The sequence below is a fragment of the Equus przewalskii genome, chromosome X, assembly GCF_037783145.1.
Source record: "Equus przewalskii isolate Varuska chromosome X, EquPr2, whole genome shotgun sequence".
NCBI classification, from domain to species: domain Eukaryota; kingdom Metazoa; phylum Chordata; class Mammalia; order Perissodactyla; family Equidae; genus Equus; species Equus przewalskii.
Genome location: NC_091863.1, coordinates 112,896,600 through 112,915,786, shown reverse-complemented (window position 1 = coordinate 112,915,786; position 19,187 = coordinate 112,896,600). Strand labels below are relative to the sequence as shown.

The following is a 19,187-nucleotide window of genomic DNA, read 5'->3' as shown; positions in this document are numbered from 1 at the left end:
CATATGTGCACCCATGTGCATGACTATGTCCATGTGCACTCCCACGTACATTGTCATGCATGTGCATGTATGCACATTTACATGTTTTATGGTGAGCGTGAGCACTTATGTTGCATGTGCAGGCATAAGCATGTTTCTGCATGTGTGTTTTAATAAGAACCATGCGTCTCTGTGTATATGCATGTGACTCTGTGATCATGAAACTGTAAGTATATGTTTAAAACATATGTATTTACCTATGAATCTCTATGTTTCAGTGTTTATATAAATGTATCCATGTCTCTGCATGTCAGCAAAAACACATACACCTGTGTTTCCTAATGGATAATTCCATGCATCTGTCTATGGGTATGTATGCACACATGCAAACACATATGTGCCTGTGTGGGTTTCTGTATGCTTGTCTATATTTCTGCATAAATGTCTGGGGATGTCTGAGAATATATCTGTGCCTTGTGAGCCTCTAGAAGCATGTATGTGTTTTTGTATGTGTGTATGTGTATGCGTCTGTGTTTTGCATGAGGTTATGAATCAGTAAACACATCTTCTGAATGCCTAGGTTGACATATATATGTCTCTGCATGCTTCTCTGGGTGGGTGCGAGTGTGGAGTGCATATTTATGACTACAGGTTGCTCTGTGCCCACATAGAAGACTATGGGCATTTGTGTGTATCTGCATATATGCATATGTATATCTGTGTATTCATGAGATGACCCCTGTTGGAACTCTGGGTTTTATGTTCATATTTGTGCAAACATACGTCCTTGGGTGTGGCTGTAAGAACGTATGGTCTGTGAGATTATGACACACCTGTGTCATTGTGAACATCTGTGGCACTACGTGTGTGTGTGTGTTCTGGTTTGTATGTACTTGTCTATGATAAACACATGTGAGTAGATGTGAGCACTTTCTTCTGGAAAGATTTTTCTGGTCATTTCCACACCTGCTTTTCTATGACACAGCCAGTAGAAAGAGCTTGAGATTTTCTTCCTACTCTTGAAGCAGCCAAGAAAATAAACATTAAAAGATGGCCTCCTTTGAAAATGTTGATTATTGAACATGCTAACTATGGTCTAATGACACAGACTTTTATAATCTGAAGACAAAAAGCAGGTGGCTGCTCAGATCTTCAAATCCCGCTGCCATAGGGGACATGTCTGTCGGAGATCCTGGCATGTACCTCTCTTCCTTCTCACCTCTGGCCCCAGGCAGGGCCCATGTGCTGACTTCTCACTGTTCAAAGCCCACACCACACACAGCCCCATCCCACCTTCTGCTTTCCCAAGCTTGCCTATTACAAAGGGCTCCAGAGTTACTCCTACCTTCTTCTCCATTCTACTTCTTTTCTTTGGCTAGAAGTTCAGACTAAGATACCTGGTGTAATTCAATCCTTCCAACAGCTTAGGAGACAGGAACCAGTGTCATCCCCAGTTTACAAATGAGCACTGAGGATCAGAGAATTAGAGTGCATTGTGTAGGTCATATGACCAATAAGTGGCAGGGGCAGAATCCAAAACCAGGCCTGACTGACACCATGTCCATATTCCTTCAACTCTACCACTGACTATTTCTAATGTCGAATGTGCCGAGGTGCCAGCCCCAGTAACTGGTGGAGCCAGGACTTGGAGCAGGCACATCTGCCTCCCAAGACTGTGTTCTGAACCTTGCTTCTTTCCTGCAATTATCTCATTTAATTCTTGAAATGGCCTAAAAGGAAGTATTTTGTCCATGTTTACAGATGGGTATACAGACTCAAAGGAATGAAGTCACTTGCCAAAGCTCAGTATGAGCATGTAGGTCCTCTGTTTATACACTATGGAGAAACAACATGTTGTCAAGGATTAAATGTCATAGAGTAAATCTGAATGTTCCAGAGTGAGCATACATATTGTGCTGCTTTTCTTGGTGTTGTGAGGCCTTCTGAGTATTGGGTAGCAACTCTGGGTATTATTAGGGGTGTCTCAGAAATTTGGGGCAAGTCTGGGTGTTATGGGGTGACTGTGTGTTGTGGATTATGTTTTTCTGTGTATGGCTCTTCTCTGTGTTGTGATATGACTCCATGAGGACCGTGGGGCAAGTCTGAGTGTTTGGGGGCTAGTTTCTGAGTTAGGTGGCATGCCTTTGCAGCAGTGTGAGGCTAGACATTGTGGGGTGAGTCTGTGTGTTACAGGTTAGGTTTCTAGTTGTATAGCTAGTCTCTGTGCTATAATGTGAGGCTAGGTGCTATGGAGTGAGTCTGGTGAGGTGAGGTGAGTCTGAGTGAAGTGGAGAAAACCTTTTTGCTACAGGGGAAGTCTCTTTGTTTTGTGGGTTGATTCTATATGTTTTAGGGTGATGAGTCTTATGTTGTGGGGTGAGTCTTTCTGAAGAAAGGTGAGTCTAGGTGTTGTGAGGCAAGTATATGAGTTATGTGAAGAGTTAGTAAATTGTAGGTCCTGTGAGTTTCTTGTGATGCCAGTCTGACTAGTCTGATTCATGTGTGCACTGTGTTCTCTGCATTAAGGGAGGCATGGCTAGGGGCTGTGAGGTGAAGCCCTGGATTGTGCATTGTCTCTATGAATTATGGGCTCTGTGAAGCCTGAGCATCTGGTTTGGAGTGACTTTGTTTTACGGGAGTGATTCTGAGTGTTGCGACTTTTATGACTGTGATTTTCTTAATGTACTGTTGGGGAAATCTATGGACTATAGAACATGTCTTCACATGGTAGGGCATGCCTAGGTTTTGTGGTCTATACATTGCAGTCTGTATATTGCGGAATATATCTTGGAGTAATGGGGTGAGACTATGTGTCATAGGATGATTCTAGAGATTCTATACTAAATTGTTGTGTCTCAGGGCCAGTCTTTGTATTGTAGGGTGTGTCTGTGTCCTGTGGAGAATCTATGTGGGTTTTTGTTAAAAGGTGGGACTTCTCTTGGGTGTGGGGTTGTGTCTGAACATAGTATGGCATTTCTGGATGTTGTGGTCCAATGCTGTGCATTGTGAGGCAAGTCTGTATGATATAGGTTGATTCTGGATGTGGTGTTGGGTGTGTCCTGGTGTTGTAAAGAGAGTGTGAATTATTAAGGGAAAATCTGGATGTGGGGGAGCTTGTGTTTGTGCCGTGGGACTACTCTGTATGCCATAAGGCAAATATACCTTATGACATAATTCTGTGTGTTGTGGGGTGTGCCAGTATGTAACTGAGCATGTCTTGAGTTTGGAATCATTATGTTGGGTGATGATTTGTTTTGTGGGGTGAGTTTGTGTGGTATAGCATATCTATGCCTGATAGGGTGTGTCCCTCAGTGGGGTGCGGCAAATCTGTATATTGTGAGACTTGTCTAATATTGTGAGTCACATAGAGATTTTGTGGGGCGATGTGAGGTTGTGATGAGATTTTTGTGCGTGTAGGAGAGTCTGAGTGTTGTGGGGCATGTCAGTGCATTGTTGGGGGAATCTGATATGGGTTAAGTTTGTATGTTGTGATTAGATTCTAGGTGTTTTGAAATGAATTTGCATTTGGGAGAAAGTCTGAGCATGATGTTGCCATTCTGGGATTGTGGGGGATGTCTGTACATTTTCAAGATATTTTGTATATTGTAGAATGCGTCTTTTCATTGGAGGCTTTGCCAAGGTGTTGTGGGGGTGAGTATGTGCACTGAAGATTGTGTCTAGTTTGTGGGTCAAGTGTGGTTTGTAGGGTAAGGCTGTGTTGTAAAGCACGTCTGGTGAGGGGCATAATTGCACAATATGGAGTATATCTTCATCCTATGGGGCAAATATGTGTGTTCTAGGGCTATTCTGGAGGTTGGGGACATATGTTCTCTTTGTGGGGTAAGTATTTGCCTTATGGAGTGATTGTGTGTGTTTTAGGATGAATCTGTGCATCAGAATGCAATTTGCTTGTGGAGAAATCTTTGTGTCATAGGCTACATCTGTCCATAGTAAGTTAGCTGTATCTAGCTATTGTGGAGCTAGTTTGTGCATTGTAAGACATGTCTTAGTGTTGTGTGGCAAGACTGAATTGGGGGTGTGGCTGGATGTTTGCATTCTATTCTTACCATAGTGGGGTGAGTTTACACTGTAAAGTGAGGCTATGTATTATCGTATTTTTGCATTGTGGAACTTACCTGTGGGTTATAAGGCATGTCTTGGTGTTATGAGGTAAGTCTGGCCATTGTGGTGCAAGTCTGTTCATCGTAGGTATTGTGAGGCATTTCTGTAGTATTATGGTGCAAGACTGAGTTTTGAGGTGAATCTAGGTGTTATAGTAATATTGGATGCTTTATGGAGCAAGTTTTGGCATTTTTTGGAGGAATTTTACAGTGTGTGGTAAATTTGTATATTGTGATATGATTCTGTGGGCTGTGGTGGGAGTCTTATGTCATGGAGCATGTATGACATCATAAGTTGGTCTAAGTGTTGAGGGATGAGTGTGGGAGTTATAGGAGAGTTTGGGCATTACGAGGCTCATATGCATGTTGTGGAGTGTTTCTTGGTGTTGTGGTGCATGTCTGTGTGTTTTGGGGCATATATGGTGGTTGTGGTGAACTATGGGTTAATTATTCATTTTGTGGATGAGTCTCTGCATTGTGGGGTAACAGTGCATGTAGGGGTAAAAGTCTGTGCATTATAGGATGAATTTGAAAGTTGTGTAAATTTCTACACATTGTGGGGCAAGTGTGTTTTCTGTGGCATATTTTAGATCTACTGGGAAAGACTATGCTGGTGGGGGAGGGGTGAGGCTCTGCATTTGAGGATGTGACCAGATGTTTTGGAGGAGTCCACTCATTATGGAGTGTATGTTTTGAGATACATTTGTAAGTTGTTATGCAATACTGTGTTTCTGGGGAGTCTGTATCTTATGAGGCATGTTTGTGTATTGTGGGATTATACAGGAGCTGTGGGAGAAGCTGTCCATTTTGGAATGAGTGCGTGTTTTTATGTAATTTGGGGTGCTGTGAGGTGAGTCTGAAGATTGTATGGAGAGCTCTGTGGTGTTACTGGATTCTGTGCATTGTTTTGGGAATGTTTAAGTTGTGACCATTGTCTGTACATTATAGTCTATGTCTGGGCATTGTGGGACAAATGTGAATTGTGAATTGATTCTAAGTGAGAGTAAAGCTAGGTATTATGTTGTGTTTGATGCAAGGTGGATTTGTGTATTTTGGGTTGAGTGTGAGTGTTTTATGTAAATTTGGGAATTGTGTGGTAAGTGTGTGGTGGGGCCATTCTTTGTTCTCTGGGGTAAGTCTGTGAGTTATTGGTCATGCTTATGCATTATGATGCAATTCCATATGTTGTGGGGCAACCGGAAAACTGTGAGCCAAGTTTGAGTGTTGTTGTTCCTTTCTGTCCATTGCAGGGCAACTGTGGGCTTGATGAAGGTGTTTCTATGGGGGAACATTCTTATGTTTTAATATGATTTGGCAGCTATTTTTAGAGTCTGTGTGTTGTACTGTGAGTTTGAGACCTTATGGGTCAAATCTGTATATTTTGCTGCAAGTATGGGATTTGTAGAATTAGTGTGGTGTGGGGCAACATTGTGTGTTAGGCTAATCTAGATCTTGAACAGTGAGCTGATGTGCTGTGGTACAATCCTGTGTGTCATGGGACAAGTCTTTATCTGGGGGCATGTCTCTACGTTGTAGGATGTTTCTACACATTATAATGCATGTGTGTGTAATGCTTGGACAAATCTTTGCACCGTGAGGCAAGCACATTAGTTGTAGGATGGTTCTATATATTGCAGGATGGACTGTGTTTTGTGATGCTATTCCATGTCTTGTTGGGAGAGGAGGTTGAGTGTTGTCATTGACCTCAAGTGTTTTGGGGTCAGTCTTTGTGCTGAGGGGCAAGTGTGTGTATGCATGTTTTGTGTCAACTCTGAGTTTTGTGTGGTACATCTATGTGTCATGAATTGATCCTATACAATGTGTGGGGAATCTGTATGCTCTGGGGTGGTTCTGTATGCTTTGGTGTGGGTCTGTGAGTGGTAGGCAGAGTCTTGGCACTGTATCTAGGAATTGTAAAGAATATCTGGATGGCTGTGTCATGGGGGAAGAGATGCACATGGGGGCATGTTTCTGCATTGTAGGAAGAGTCTTGTAACACGAGGTGTGTCTCTCCACTGTGACTTCATACTGTGCATTGCGGGGCATAGTAGTGCTTTGAGGTGTGATTCTGCGCTTTTGGGTAAGAGTCTGAGTTGTGCATTTGGGTCTGTGTATTGGGTTTTTGCAGTTCTGTATGTTGTGCGATGGGCTCGCTGTTGGTGGGATGAGTGTGTGTAACGGGTTGCGGACTGGCATTACAGGATGTGTCTTTGTGCAGCAGGACAGATCGAAGTGCTTTGTTGCTCCTATTTTCCCTGTAAGCCAGGTGTTTGCACTGCAAAGTAAGGGTAGATTGTGGGCACATCTCTGTTGTAGGGCATGTCTGTGCACTGTTGTGTAGCTATGTACTTTTGAGATAAGTCTGTGTGCTGTGCGTTTCTGGCTGCGCATTAATGACACGGTGTTTCTGGGTATTGTGGAGTGAATCTGGGCATCTTGGGGTGATTCTGGATGTTGTGGTATATGTCTGCGTGTATGCTTTTGTGTTTGGGGACAAGTCTAGGAGTTGTGATATTAAATCAGACTCAATTGGGCAAACCTGCGCTTCATGGGATAAGTCTGTGCATTGTGGAAGATTAAGTGTGTTATGAGGCGTGTTTGTGTCGCATATGAGGTGTTCTGGTATCTGTCTGGATTGTGGAGTATGTCTATGCATTGTATGGTGTGTCTAAGTGTGGTTGGGCGAGTTTGGGAGTTGAGGGGCATACAGATGCATTATGTGGTGGGGAAATACGGGGAGAATGCTTTGCAGTGCGGTTGGGTGTTGTGGTTCTAGTGTTTTCATTGTGCAGTGATTGCATCTATTGTAGAAAAAATCAGTTTTGTAGAGTGAGTTTGTGCATTGTGATTCTAACCTTTGCAAGGTAGGACAGTCTATGTGTTGCATGGCATGCCTTGTGTCACCAGGCAGGTCTATGCATTCTGGAGTCTATGTGTGCTTTGTTGGGGTTTATGCTTGGCACTGTGGAGCATGACTGTGCTGTGTGATGACTCTGTGTATTGTGTGGCAGTCTGGGCTTTGTGGGGCATATCTTGGCATTGTGTTATTATCCTGTGCTTTATGGGGCAAGCATGTGGGTTGTGGTCATATCCATACTTTGAGAAGCATGTCTGTATGTTGAGGGCATGTTTATGGGTTGGGGGGTAATCTGTGAGCAGTGAGCTGACTCTGAATGTTCTGATGTGAGTGTAGGTAATGCAGGCAGACATTTGCATTGTGGGCGATGTCTATGCATCATGGAGTATGTCTGCAGATTGTGGAATAAGTCTGTGGTTATAGGTTGTATTTGAGTGTTATGAGTCCTGCATATCAATTGGAAGACTATGTGGGAACAACTGAAGGCATTTGGGGCCCTTGCACTATAATATAATTCTGTTCCCCTGGGGGGCTGTGGGCTGTGGGGATGCCTGTGCATTGAAGAATACATCCAGATATTGTGAGGCCAGACTGTGCACAGTGGAGCAAGATGGTATGCTGTGATGCCATTCTCTACTTTGTGGGAGGAGTCTGCACTGTGAAGTTGGGTCTGTACATTGTAGGGCATGTTGAGGTATTGTGTATCAGGTCTGTGTGTTGGAGGGCTTTCCATACTCTGTAGGACAAATCTTGGTATTGTGAAACAAAGGTGTTTACTGGGTTGATTCTAGATGTTTTTGGTTAAGTCTTCATTGTGGATAGCCGGTGTGTGTGTTATGTGTCTAGTATAGGCATTGTGGGGTGTGTCTGCTTTGTTATATGACTCTGTACATTAAAGATCATGTTTATGGGGAATGGGGCAATTTATGTGATATGGGACAAGCCTGTGTGTTGTGGAGCAAGGCTGGATCCTGTGGAGATATTATCTGCGTTATGGGGAGAATCTGTGCACTGTGGAAAATTGGGGAGTATGGGTGATATTTGCGGGGTTTGATAGGAATGATGTGATATAATTCTGTGTGTTGGAGAAGTCTGTGTGTTGTGGATTGTTTCCAGGGATTTTAAAGTGAGTTCTTTGTGTTGTGTGGCCAATGTGTCTGGTGTTGAGTATGTGTATTGCAGAGCGTGTATATATATGATGGGGTGCATTTAGTCGAACGGGATGAGACTTTGCATGGATGAGTTTCTGTACCATGGGCATGTTTGTGCATTGCGATGTGTGTCTGTGTGTTGTGTGATGAGTCTAGGTGTTACGCAGAGACTGTGTGGTAAATGTTTCTGGGTGTTGCGGGCTAAGTGCAGTCTATATAGGATTGTAAGGAAAGGATGGTGAAACTGTAAGCTGTAATGTGATTCGGTGCTTTGTGGGGGTATACTCTATGTGTTGTGGGTTAATTCTAATTATTTTAGATTGAATCTTACCATTATGGTCCAGTTCCATGTGTAGAAACAACAACAATAACAACAACAAGATCAGCTAACATCAATAACACTAATTCTGTGCCAAGCACTGTTCTAAACACTTTATAGGCATTCACCCATTTATTCCTCTTAACAGTTCTGACAAGTAAGTACCATTATTATTCTCAATTTAGACCTGAGAAAAGTAAGGCACAGAGAGGTTTAAAAACCTTTCCAAGGTCACAAAATTAGTAAATGATCCATGTGGGATTGGAACCCAGGCAGCCCAAATCCTAAGTGTAAGCTTTTAACCACAATCTATACTGCCCCTTTGTTTTGGGGCATGTTGTGCTTTGTGGCATGTCTCTGGGCCTGTGGGGTATGTCTAGATGTTGTAGCATGTCTTGGGTTGCAGAGAACCTAGGGATTATAAAATTTATCCAAGTAAACAACAGTGGGGTTTATCTGTGCATTGTGGGATGGGTCCTGTTGAGAGGGCATTGTTTTATATCATGTTTGACAGTCAACATGCTAACATTTGCACTGTGTATGTGGCAAGGCTTTCGATTATGGACTAACTGTGAAGTTGTGTGTTGAGCCTCTGCTTTATAGGAAAGATGTGTTTTTCTCAGCTGTTTTGTGTTTTGTGATGTGGTTTTGTGAGCTGTCAGAGAGTTCTGTGTGTTTGGGGAGTGTCTATTTTGAAAGGAATGTTTACTTGTTGTGAGTCTGGTCCCTGGATTATGGCATGTCCCCGTGCCTTGTGGAATGAATCTGGGTCTTGTTGCCAAGTCTGTGCTTTGCAGGGGAAGTTTGTAAATTGTGATGAAATTCTGTGAGTTGTGGGGGAACCATGTGTGCTGTGATAAGTGTGTATATGATGTAGGGGTCCCTAGATATTCTGAGGCTAATTGCTACATTGGGGGTGTGTGTCTGTGCGTTATAGGATGCCTCTGTGTGTTGCAGGCTGTGTGTGTGTGTGTGTGTTGGTGCGGAATTATGTCTGAGCATTCTGGGGCCCATCTATGCTCATGGGAAGTGTCTTAATGTTTGGGGCATGTTTGTGCATGGGAGGCAAGTAGGCATTGAGGGGGCAAGTTTGTGCATTGTAGAGTGAGGGTGTGTGTTATGCAATGCTGAGCACTGTGAAGCTTCTCTGTACACATTAAAGTACCTCTACGTGTGTTGGGAGATGTAATACATATTATGGCATGTTCTATGTATGCATGAGCCAAGCCCTAGTTTATGGGGGAAAGCCTCACATTGTGGGCTTAGTCTGTGTGTTATAATGCAATTCCATGCACTGTATAGGGTATGTCTGTGCATGCTCAACTTTTTTAGAGCAAGTATATGTACTGTAGAGCATATCTAGGTGTCTCTAGATGAGTCTGTATTGTGATGAGTCTGTATTGTGATGAGTCTGCATTGTGGCACATCTGTGAATTGTTGAATGAGTCTGTGTGTTGCAGGATGAGTCTTAGTATCATAGCACAAAAGTTGTAAATTTAGGACCATGGATTTAAGAGCATGTTTGTGAATAATAGATATATCCACACACTATGGAACAAAAATCTGTGTGTGGTAGTGTATGTTTGTGTTATATAGGGCATATCACTGAGCTGTATGGAGTGTGTGTGTTGTGTGGTGGGTCTGTGCCTTGTGGGGTGAGGCCTGGTGTTATGCATTCAGTCTGGATATTGCAGGATGAATCTGTGTATTATGGAGCAAGCCTGCGGACTGTAGAGCAAATTTCTTCACTGTGATGCAGTTCAGTGTGTGGTGAGCAGCATCTGGTTTAGGGTTCTGTCTGTGCTCTCTGTAGGGTATGTGGGCATTGTGGTGGGATGTCTGCATGCTATAGATTGTTTCTAGATGTTCTGCGGCTAGTCTATGTATCACGTTGTGAATCTTTGTGCTATCAGATGATTCTAGGTATTTAGTAGTAATGCTGGTGGTTGGGGGGACGAGAGTATTATAAATTAGCAACTGTAATAGTTCCTATGTGCCAGGCATAGTACTAAGCACATAACATATCTTAATTCATTTAATACTCACAACAACCTTTTTGAGTAAGTACTGTTGCAATCTTTGTTTTACAGATGAGCAAACTAAAGAATAGAAAAATATACTTACCCAAGGTGATACAATTAGAAAGGGGCGGAACCTGGATTTGAACCCAGGTAGTCTGGGTCCAGAGGCCTTGCTCTTAGACATTACACAAGCTGTGTCTCTGGTGTAGGCCAGAGTTGTAGCTCAGTAGTGTAGTAAAGCATGTCTGTAAACTATGATGGAAACTTGTGTGTTGCAGGAGTAATATGTGTATTGTGTGTCTACACACTGGGGAATGTTTATATGCTTTGTCGGTTTTCCATTTTAGAGTAAGTCTGTGTTGTGATGCAATTCTGTGCATTGTGGAAGAAATCCATGTGTTTACCGGCATGTTTGTGAATTGTAAGTTTTGTGGGTGTGATTATGTTGTGGGGCAAGTCTATGCTCCAAAGAGTTTGTCTGTGCATTTAAGGGGAGCCTCAGGGTTCAGTGGTATTTGTGTGTGTTGTGGAGCAACTACGTATACTGATGGAAGAACTCGTGTATTTGGGTGGAATTCTGAGTGTGGTTGGGCATTTCTTGTGTAAGGGCAGCAGCGTGAGCAGTGAAAGCAGTCTTTGTGCTTTGAGGTAAATCCGGAAGTTATAGAGCAAATGGTTGCACATGCTTGGGGCATTTGTTTGCACCGTGTAATCACCATAAGGAGTATGGTCTTTATGAAGTGAATCAGTATGGCAAGTGTGTGTTGTGACAGAATTCTGTGCTTTGTGGGGGTGGAGTGTTGTGCTGTGGGATATGTTTGTATGTTGTGGGTTGCATCTGTGTTGTGGGATGAGTGAGGGTGTTGTGGATCACAGCTGTGCCTGTGCCCTGAGGCGCTTTGGAGAAAGATTGGGTGCTGCTACGGCATGAGTGTGCCTATTGTGGAACAAGTCTGTCCCTCGTAGGGCCAATTTGTACGCTGTGATGTGGTGCTGTGCAGTGTGAGGTGTGTCTATTATCTATTGCAGAGCGTGTCTGAGGAACTTCGGGTGTGTTTTGTTGATGGAAGGCCACGGTGTGCATTGTGTAACTCAGTCTGTTTGCTGGAGGCCAGCATGTTGTAGGGTAAATGAGCACACCGTGGGGCAAGTATTTGCATTGCATGGTAACCATGTTTGCTTTGAAGTGAATTGGTGCATTGTAGGAAAAGTTTGTGTCATGGCACAAAGCTGGGCATCATGGGGGCATATACGTGCTGTGAGATGTACTGCTGCATCTCTGTGCTGTGGAGTGAACTTGTCTGAGTGCTGTGGGGAGAGTCTCTGTGCTGTGGATTTAGTCTGTGCCATGGGGTGAGTCTTCAAGTTGTGGGGCAAATGTGTGTTCTTAGGGCCATGTCTTTTTGCTGTGGGGCAAGTCTGTTTGTCTTGGGGAGACGCTGTGTGTCCTGAGGCCAGTTTGCGGGAAGTGGGGAGGGTGTGTGTGCTGTGAGAAGGTCCTGTGTCCTGTGGAGACGGTTTGTGTTTGTGGGGCGAGTCTGTGTGCTGCAGGGAAAGTCTGTATGCTATGTGGCATGGTGGTTTGTGAGACATACTGTGTTCTGTGGGGAAAATCTGTGGGTTGTGGGGAGACTCTCTGTGCTATGGGTTTAGTCTGTTTTGTGAGGTGACTTTACATGATCTGGGTAGTTTCCGTGTAGTGTGGGACAAATCTGTCTCCTTCTGGTATGATCTGTGTCCTGTGGTGTTTGTGTGCCATGGGGCAAGTCTGTCTGTTATGGGAGTCTCTGTTTCATGGGGTGGGTCTTCAAGCTGTGCTGTGAACTGTGCTCTGGGAGGAAGTCTGTGTTCTCTGGAGAGTCCGTGTGCTCTAGAGCGAGTCTGTGTGTCATAGGGAGAGTGTATGTTCTCTGGGGAGAATCTGTGTGCTGTGGGGTGAGGCTGTGTGCTCTGAGGAGGATCTGTGTGCTCCAGGGAGTATCTTTGTGCCATGAGATGAGTCTTTGAGCTCCGTGGGAGTCTGTGCCGAGATGAGTCTGTGCGCTCTGGTGAAGGTTAATGTGATGTGAAGGGAGCCTGTGTCGTGGGGAGAATTTCAGCCATGGGTTTAGTCAGTGTGGCATGGGGAGAATCTGTGTGCTGTGGGGAGTCTGTGTGCCATGGGCAGAGTCCATGTTCGGTGGTGAGGGTTTTGTCCTGTGGGGAGTATTTGTGTGCTGTAGGGCGTGTCTGTGTCTTGTGGAGTGAGTCTTTTTTCCTTGAGAATGTGCGTGCTCTTGGGAGAATCTGTGTTCTGTGGGGTGAGTCTGTGTACTCTAGAGAGACTGTGTGCCAGAGGAAGGGTCTGTGTGATATGGGGACAGTCTGTGATGTCGGGACTGTCTGTATGTCACGGATAGTTTTTATGGTAAGGAGTCTGAGTCACCTGGGACAGGTCTGTGTCCCTTGGGTGAGACTTTTTGTCTTGGGGAGAACATGTGTGCCTCTGGGTGAGTCTGAGTGATATGAGAAATGTCTGTGTGCTATGGGACAAGTCTTTTTGCCATGGTGCTTATCTGTGTGCCATGGGAAGATTCTGTGTTGTAGGGGTAAATGCGTGTTTGTGTTATTTAACCATTGGACATCAGAGGGTGAGTTTGTACATTGCAGCACAAGTCTGTTTCAGGGCAAGTCTCCTTTAATATCTACAAATAATAATAGCCAATGCATACAATGGTTACTATGTACCAGACACTGTTCTACAGGTGCTATTATTATCCCTATTTTACATCTGAGGAAACTGAGGCATAGAGAAATTAAGCAACTGTACTATGGTCATGCAACTAGCAAGTGGTGGAGGCTTGAAACCAGGCAGTCTGTTTCCTCTGCCCACACTATTATGAATCCCCTTCGGGCCCTGAGGACATCAGGGGCCTCAAACATTGGGAAGACTTCGTGGTCACTGGTAAACATATTGAAAGCAGGTAATTGGGGATGAAGAAGAAAAAGGGAGTGTCTCAAAGCCTTCCAATGATTTTTAAAAATGCAATGTTTTACATACAATAACGATGGCCGATTAGCCCAGAAAAGCTGACATCATCACTGCAGAATAACTCCTTCAGCGATTGGGGCCTCCAAGACCCCTCCCTTGCCTCCACAGATGCATTCTGCCACTGCAGAGGAGAGAATGCGCATGCCCTGGTGAGCAGCAGTTGCCAGGGAAACCAGTTTTCAGTCACAAACAAATCACAGCCGAATTCGGCAAGTCAAGAAATGACTGGGGCTGTGGCTGTGAGCCAAAGGAGCCCCTTGCAATAAGGGCAGGCAAGGCATCCTCCCACCCACACCTCTTTTTTTCTTCCAGAATCAGTAACGGCTAGAGGCCAGAGTCAGAAGTGGATAGAGAAAGAAGGCTGTGTTGGGGGGCGGGTGTCAACAGTGGGTGGTAGGCGAAATATTTCTGTGAGCAGCACTTAACCCATCTCCCACTAAAAGATTCCATGTTTTATGCTTGAGCCTTCTACCTGCAGTGAAACGAGGTGAACCATTGGGGTGTGTCACTATCCACCACAGATGGTGGCAGTGGTGGCATGGATTGGGACTCACCCTACCTCCTTTAAATCCCTAGATCAGACTACTGCCAGCAACAGGCTAGCAAACATTATTTATTTCTGCTTCTCATACATTTCTCACTTTTCCCTCTTACACCATTCTAGAAAATTCCAGGAACTGAGTCCAGACAGCTTTAATTCTCCGAGTACCTGAGGAATAGAAAAAGAGGTTGAAGGAAGAACCTTAGAAGTAACACTAACCCTGGGGGTGAGTTTCGAACACACAATTAGGATGTCAAGTGTGTCCAAGAGGAATAGCCCATCTGGAACAGAGGTTTTATATATTCAGATTCCTCAATCTTAATTTGTAAAAGGCATCTGATAAAAATAAAATTTTCAAGTATTTAAAATTTTAAAATCCTATTTGAAAACCACTGCCCTAAACTGCATGTGCCTAGAATTCTCGAAAGGCATTAGCACGAACATGATGCTTTAGAATGCTGCCAGAAGCTGCAAGAAGGTACGAGCAGTATTGTGGAATGTAACGTCTTGGGTAGAGAGAAAATGGCCGACCTGTGGAAAGCTACACCCTATCTAATGGGAGAGCAGTTGTTGCCATTTCAAATCAGTGGAAGAAGGTTGGATTATTCAATAAATGATGCTGAAACAATTGGTGACCTATTTGGAAAAAAAACAAAATTAGATCCTACTTCATACCATATACCAAAATGAATTCCAGATGGTTAGAGTTAATTGTAAAAAATGAAGCAAAGAAATGACTAATAAAAAAAATACAGGTAAATATACTCATCAAAGGAAACAAGTCACAAAACCAAAAATTGATAGCTGTAGATATCTAAAAATACAAATCTACAACATGTTAAAAAAAAAAACCCCACCATAAATGATAAAAAAAAAAAAATCAGTAGGCAAACGACAACCGGAAAATAATGTTTTTACCATATATGATAAATAAATTAGGTGATATGCATGGGGTGGGGGTGAGGGGAGAAACCTTAAACTGGTTCATACCATTTGATCCAGGAATTCCACGTCTAAGCATTTATCCTAGAGGAAAAAAACAGAAAAGCACACAGAGATTTATATGGAAAGATATTCCTTATTAGACAGAAAAAATTGCACAGATAAACATCCAGTAATGGAACATTTAGCGGGACACCTATGTGATCAAAAATTAAGCATCCACAAAACATCACATTCTTGTGGAATATTTAAAAATATGGAGAATTGCTCCCAATATATTATTTAATGATTAAAGCAGGTTGAAAACCACATGTACATGTGATCTTCATTTTGTAACCAAATATACATTTTATGCATTTATTTGCATGTATTCAGAGAAGAGAGACTGATAGTAATTATGTTACTAGTAATTATCCCTAGGTTATAGAACTATGGGTAATTTTTATAGTCATCTTTAGATTTTTCCAAATTTTCTACAATGAATACGCAATATTTTTATAATAAAGGAGAAAAAGAGCATTTTTAACAAGATGTTTTAGTAAGTGCTATAAAAGCAGTGGGAGCACAGAAGAGCAAGTCTAGGAATAAAGACAATAAAAAGCAAAGACTAAATGTACCCACGTCTACCAACAGAGGAGCAAGCAAAACAAACTCAGTATGTCCTACATAAAGATTGCAGTATTATTCGCATGTTAGTAGGTACAGAATTTCTTATACAAGATGGACTCCTGGAAAATTTCCTTCACTACACCGGAGAATGGTCACATGTCCCTGGATGCGTCAGTCATTCTCTTTGCCGCAGTGCTCTGTTCAACCCCCCACTCTCTCTGCCTTCAACATGCTCTCCCCATTTCCCCTGCAAAACAGGCTACCAGCAGACATTTTCAGCTTGGAAAAACAGCCCATCTTCTGGACTTTCTTTTAAGCTTTTCATTCTTATTTTCCCTCGCTGATTGTTGTTTTGTCGTCTAACTCAAAAATCTACCTCTCTAACTTTTTTCTCCTTTCTTCTTCTTGAAAGTGTCAGAACAATCTGAATTTCAAAGAAATAAAAAACCACCACTTCAGCTTTTCTTTTTTCTTGCAGAAACAGATCTACAAAAGCAAGTTCCAGGTAAAAGGGGATACAAGAGCTTACACCTTTTCAGGCACATTTCAGAAACAAACATAAAAGCTTTGTGGATAGGAATCTGCTATCCTTGTCACATCCCTTTTCAAAGAAAGAAAGCACTGAGAATATTCTGTCTTTACTATACAAATTGATATCCACAAATACAAATGAATATTTTCAAAATAAAGGCATAGCCACAATATTCATTATTTCTTTTCAAGATTTTTGATCCTAAAACCAAATTTTAATATTTCCCATTCAACACACGTTCATCTCACACATGAAGCATTTAATCTGAGCATTATAGACTGCCGTCCTTCCCATGTTCTCTCCTGTACAGACATCCAGTCACATGATTTTTTTAATTAAAAAAATTAGGCATAGTATCCTTTTCTCCATTGCAAAGTAACATTTTCCTCATGTTCTCTCCACACTGTGAAAGGAAATCAGATCTAAGAACACCTTGAATCGTAACTCATTTCAACACATCTGATGTAAACATTGAAAGCTGAGCTCCTGTTCCGAATGCAATTTCTCATTTCAGTAACATCTTCATCAGGTCTTATTTTGGAAAAGATCTTACCAGAATCACAAAGGGGAGGTTTCTGTATTTCCTTCTAGCAACTCATTCACCATTTAAGAAACAAGCTTTAAACTAGAAAATTGACCATAGAATATTTAGAATTTAATTAATCCATTTTCCCAACACCACTGATTAGAATCAGAAATTCCTCCACAGTTCTGTTTATTCAATTCCATCAAAATTCATTCCATATCACTTGCTTTAAAAAGCATATTTTGGATATCTATTTTACAAAAGATTTCTCAGCTACTTACCAGCTGCATGCGCTCTGCCTCTTCGCCAGGTCTGCGGCTGTCGCACTGAGGGGGTGGGGGAAAAGCAGCAGTAGCCACTTGAAAATGAGCTGTGCTCTGAAGAGGGGATTAGCTGTATGGAAAGAAATGAAATGCCTTGGGACTATCCTCAAAATTCCTCCCCAAATATAAAATCACATTAAACATCACATGCTAAAAACTACATGCTCGTCAAAGGAGAAATTTTAATAGCTAAACTTCTGATCTAAAACACATTTAAATTGCCTTGATTTCCAGTGGAACCCCTACAATACCCTGGGCTTTTGGCTCTCCCGTCTCCTAGCAACAATCTCATTAATATTTTTTTCTGCAGTGGTCCTACTAGGCATCAGAGAACATTGACAAGGTCTAGTCTCTGGGAGTGAGCAAAATTATTCTGTTGTTCAATATGCGTTGTCCCCAGGTAAGTAATAAGGAGGGTCAGGCATTCAATAACAAGCTCTCCAGAGGAAGACTTCAGATTCAAATGACGTTCCATTCAAGCTACAGAGATTGTTCTTGTCCCTTCCTCTGGTACAATGCTGTCACTAGACCCCTGACCTAATGACAGGCCTCAGTAAAAGACGCCTAACCCCTTCCGCAATCCCCAAATTACACATAGCTCCGTAACTAGAAATCCAGGCCCTAAACCAGTGCTGTTACCCCCTGTGCTCAGAGAAAAGAAAAATGCACAGAATTCATCTGAATCCTTAGCCTTGTCACCATAACCCCCACCCATTAGCAGGGCTACTGTAGGCATAAGCCATAAAAACAATGGACGAAATAGAACCAGATCCAAAACACCCATTTATCTATAATTATTAACAAGGAAAATACTGACTACATGTTAAGTAAATAAGGGCAGGTTACTATACAGTATGTATAGCACGTTCAATTTTCTATCTTATGCGGATAGGAATAAATGGACTAAAGAAATCTGGAAGGATATACACCAAAATGTCACGAGTGTGGCGCCGGTCCAGTGGCACAGCGGTTAAGTTCGCACGTTCCACTTCGGCGGCTCAGGGTTTGCTGTTCGGATCCCGGGTGCGGACATGGCACCGCTTGGCACGCCATGCTGTGGCAGGCGTCCCACATATAAAGGAGAGGAAGATGGGCACGGATGTTAGCTCAGGGCCAGGCTTCCTCAGCAAAAAGAGGAGGATTGGCAGCAGATGTTGGGTCAGGGCTAATCTTCCTCAAAAAAGAAAAAAAAAATGAATAAAACACAGTCCATTCCCCTTCTAAAAGTTCATAATCTAACAAACAACTACCCCCAAAACTTTTATGTGGGTTTTTATTATACATGACATGTAGATTTGCTACATTTAGAAACAGAAGTATTTTGCTAACTTCCTTTTTTATTTCATTAATTTTGTGTAACATTTATAACTAGGGTTGTTACATCGTCTGCCTAAAAATATTAGACTCCCCGTGAGTGGAGGTAGTAAAGAAATACATATTAAACTTTTTAATATGTAAATATATATATGTGCATTTGTATATCTGTATAGAATTATCACATTTTAAAAGGGAGGGACAGGGAAACTGCTCCAGGTTAAAGAAATATGACCAAAAAGAACAGAGATATGACAACCAAATGCAATCTGTAATATTTGATTGGATCCTGGATGGAAAATAAAACAGATATAAAAGACATTTGGGGAACAACTGGGACATTTGAATATAGAGCAGATATTAGGTAATATTAGATCAATGTAGTAGTGGTTTGGTATGATAATGTAGGATGATGGACTTCTTCTCATGAGACATATGTTGAGGTATTGAGAGGTGACGTGCCATAATGTTTATAAATTACTCTGAAATGCTTTAGAAAAAATCACAGAGAGAGATAAGTAAAGCAAATATAGCAATATGTTAATAATTGGTAAATCTGGGTCAAGTATATGCTTGTGTTTACTGTTATTTTTAATCTAAAATCCAGAAAATAAAATACTGTGATGAAAATAATTATTGCACAATAATTATATTTAAAGTTAAAATTTTGGAATTTTACATTTTGGAATTAATGACAATTAGGTTTGTAATCCCCCAGTTAAAGACCTTTCCATACTGACCAATTGGATGATGACTACTACCCATCTGTCATGCGCCATCTAGTGCTCAAATCCTGATTTACCATGACTGAAGGATTTCTAAATACCACAATTAGACAATTGACCAATTAAAAATTACTATAATTTTATTGTAATAAATTAATTAAAATAAAAGTATTTTTATTATTGTGTATCAGTATGG

The 19,187-nt window shown here is 42.1% G+C and overlaps 1 protein-coding gene across 5 annotated transcripts in view; it reads right to left on the bottom strand.

The window, feature by feature from the left end:
- Positions 1–18,126, bottom strand: part of LOC103558186 (tigger transposable element-derived protein 1-like) — a 59,334-nt gene extending 41,208 nt beyond the window's left edge. For 3 of the 5 annotated variants that reach the window (XR_011536306.1, XR_011536308.1, XM_070606597.1), the window contains exons 1-2: positions 16,911–17,034; positions 15,011–15,046 (exon numbers count right to left, since the gene is read on the bottom strand). The gene's annotated coding sequence lies outside the window, so the exon portion shown is untranslated. Of the gene's footprint in view, positions 1–15,010; positions 15,047–16,910; positions 17,035–17,881 lie in introns of those variants that run through there. The other 2 variants (XM_070606599.1, XM_070606601.1) reach the window with 2 other exon arrangements.
- Positions 18,127–19,187: the final 1,061 nt, after the last annotated feature.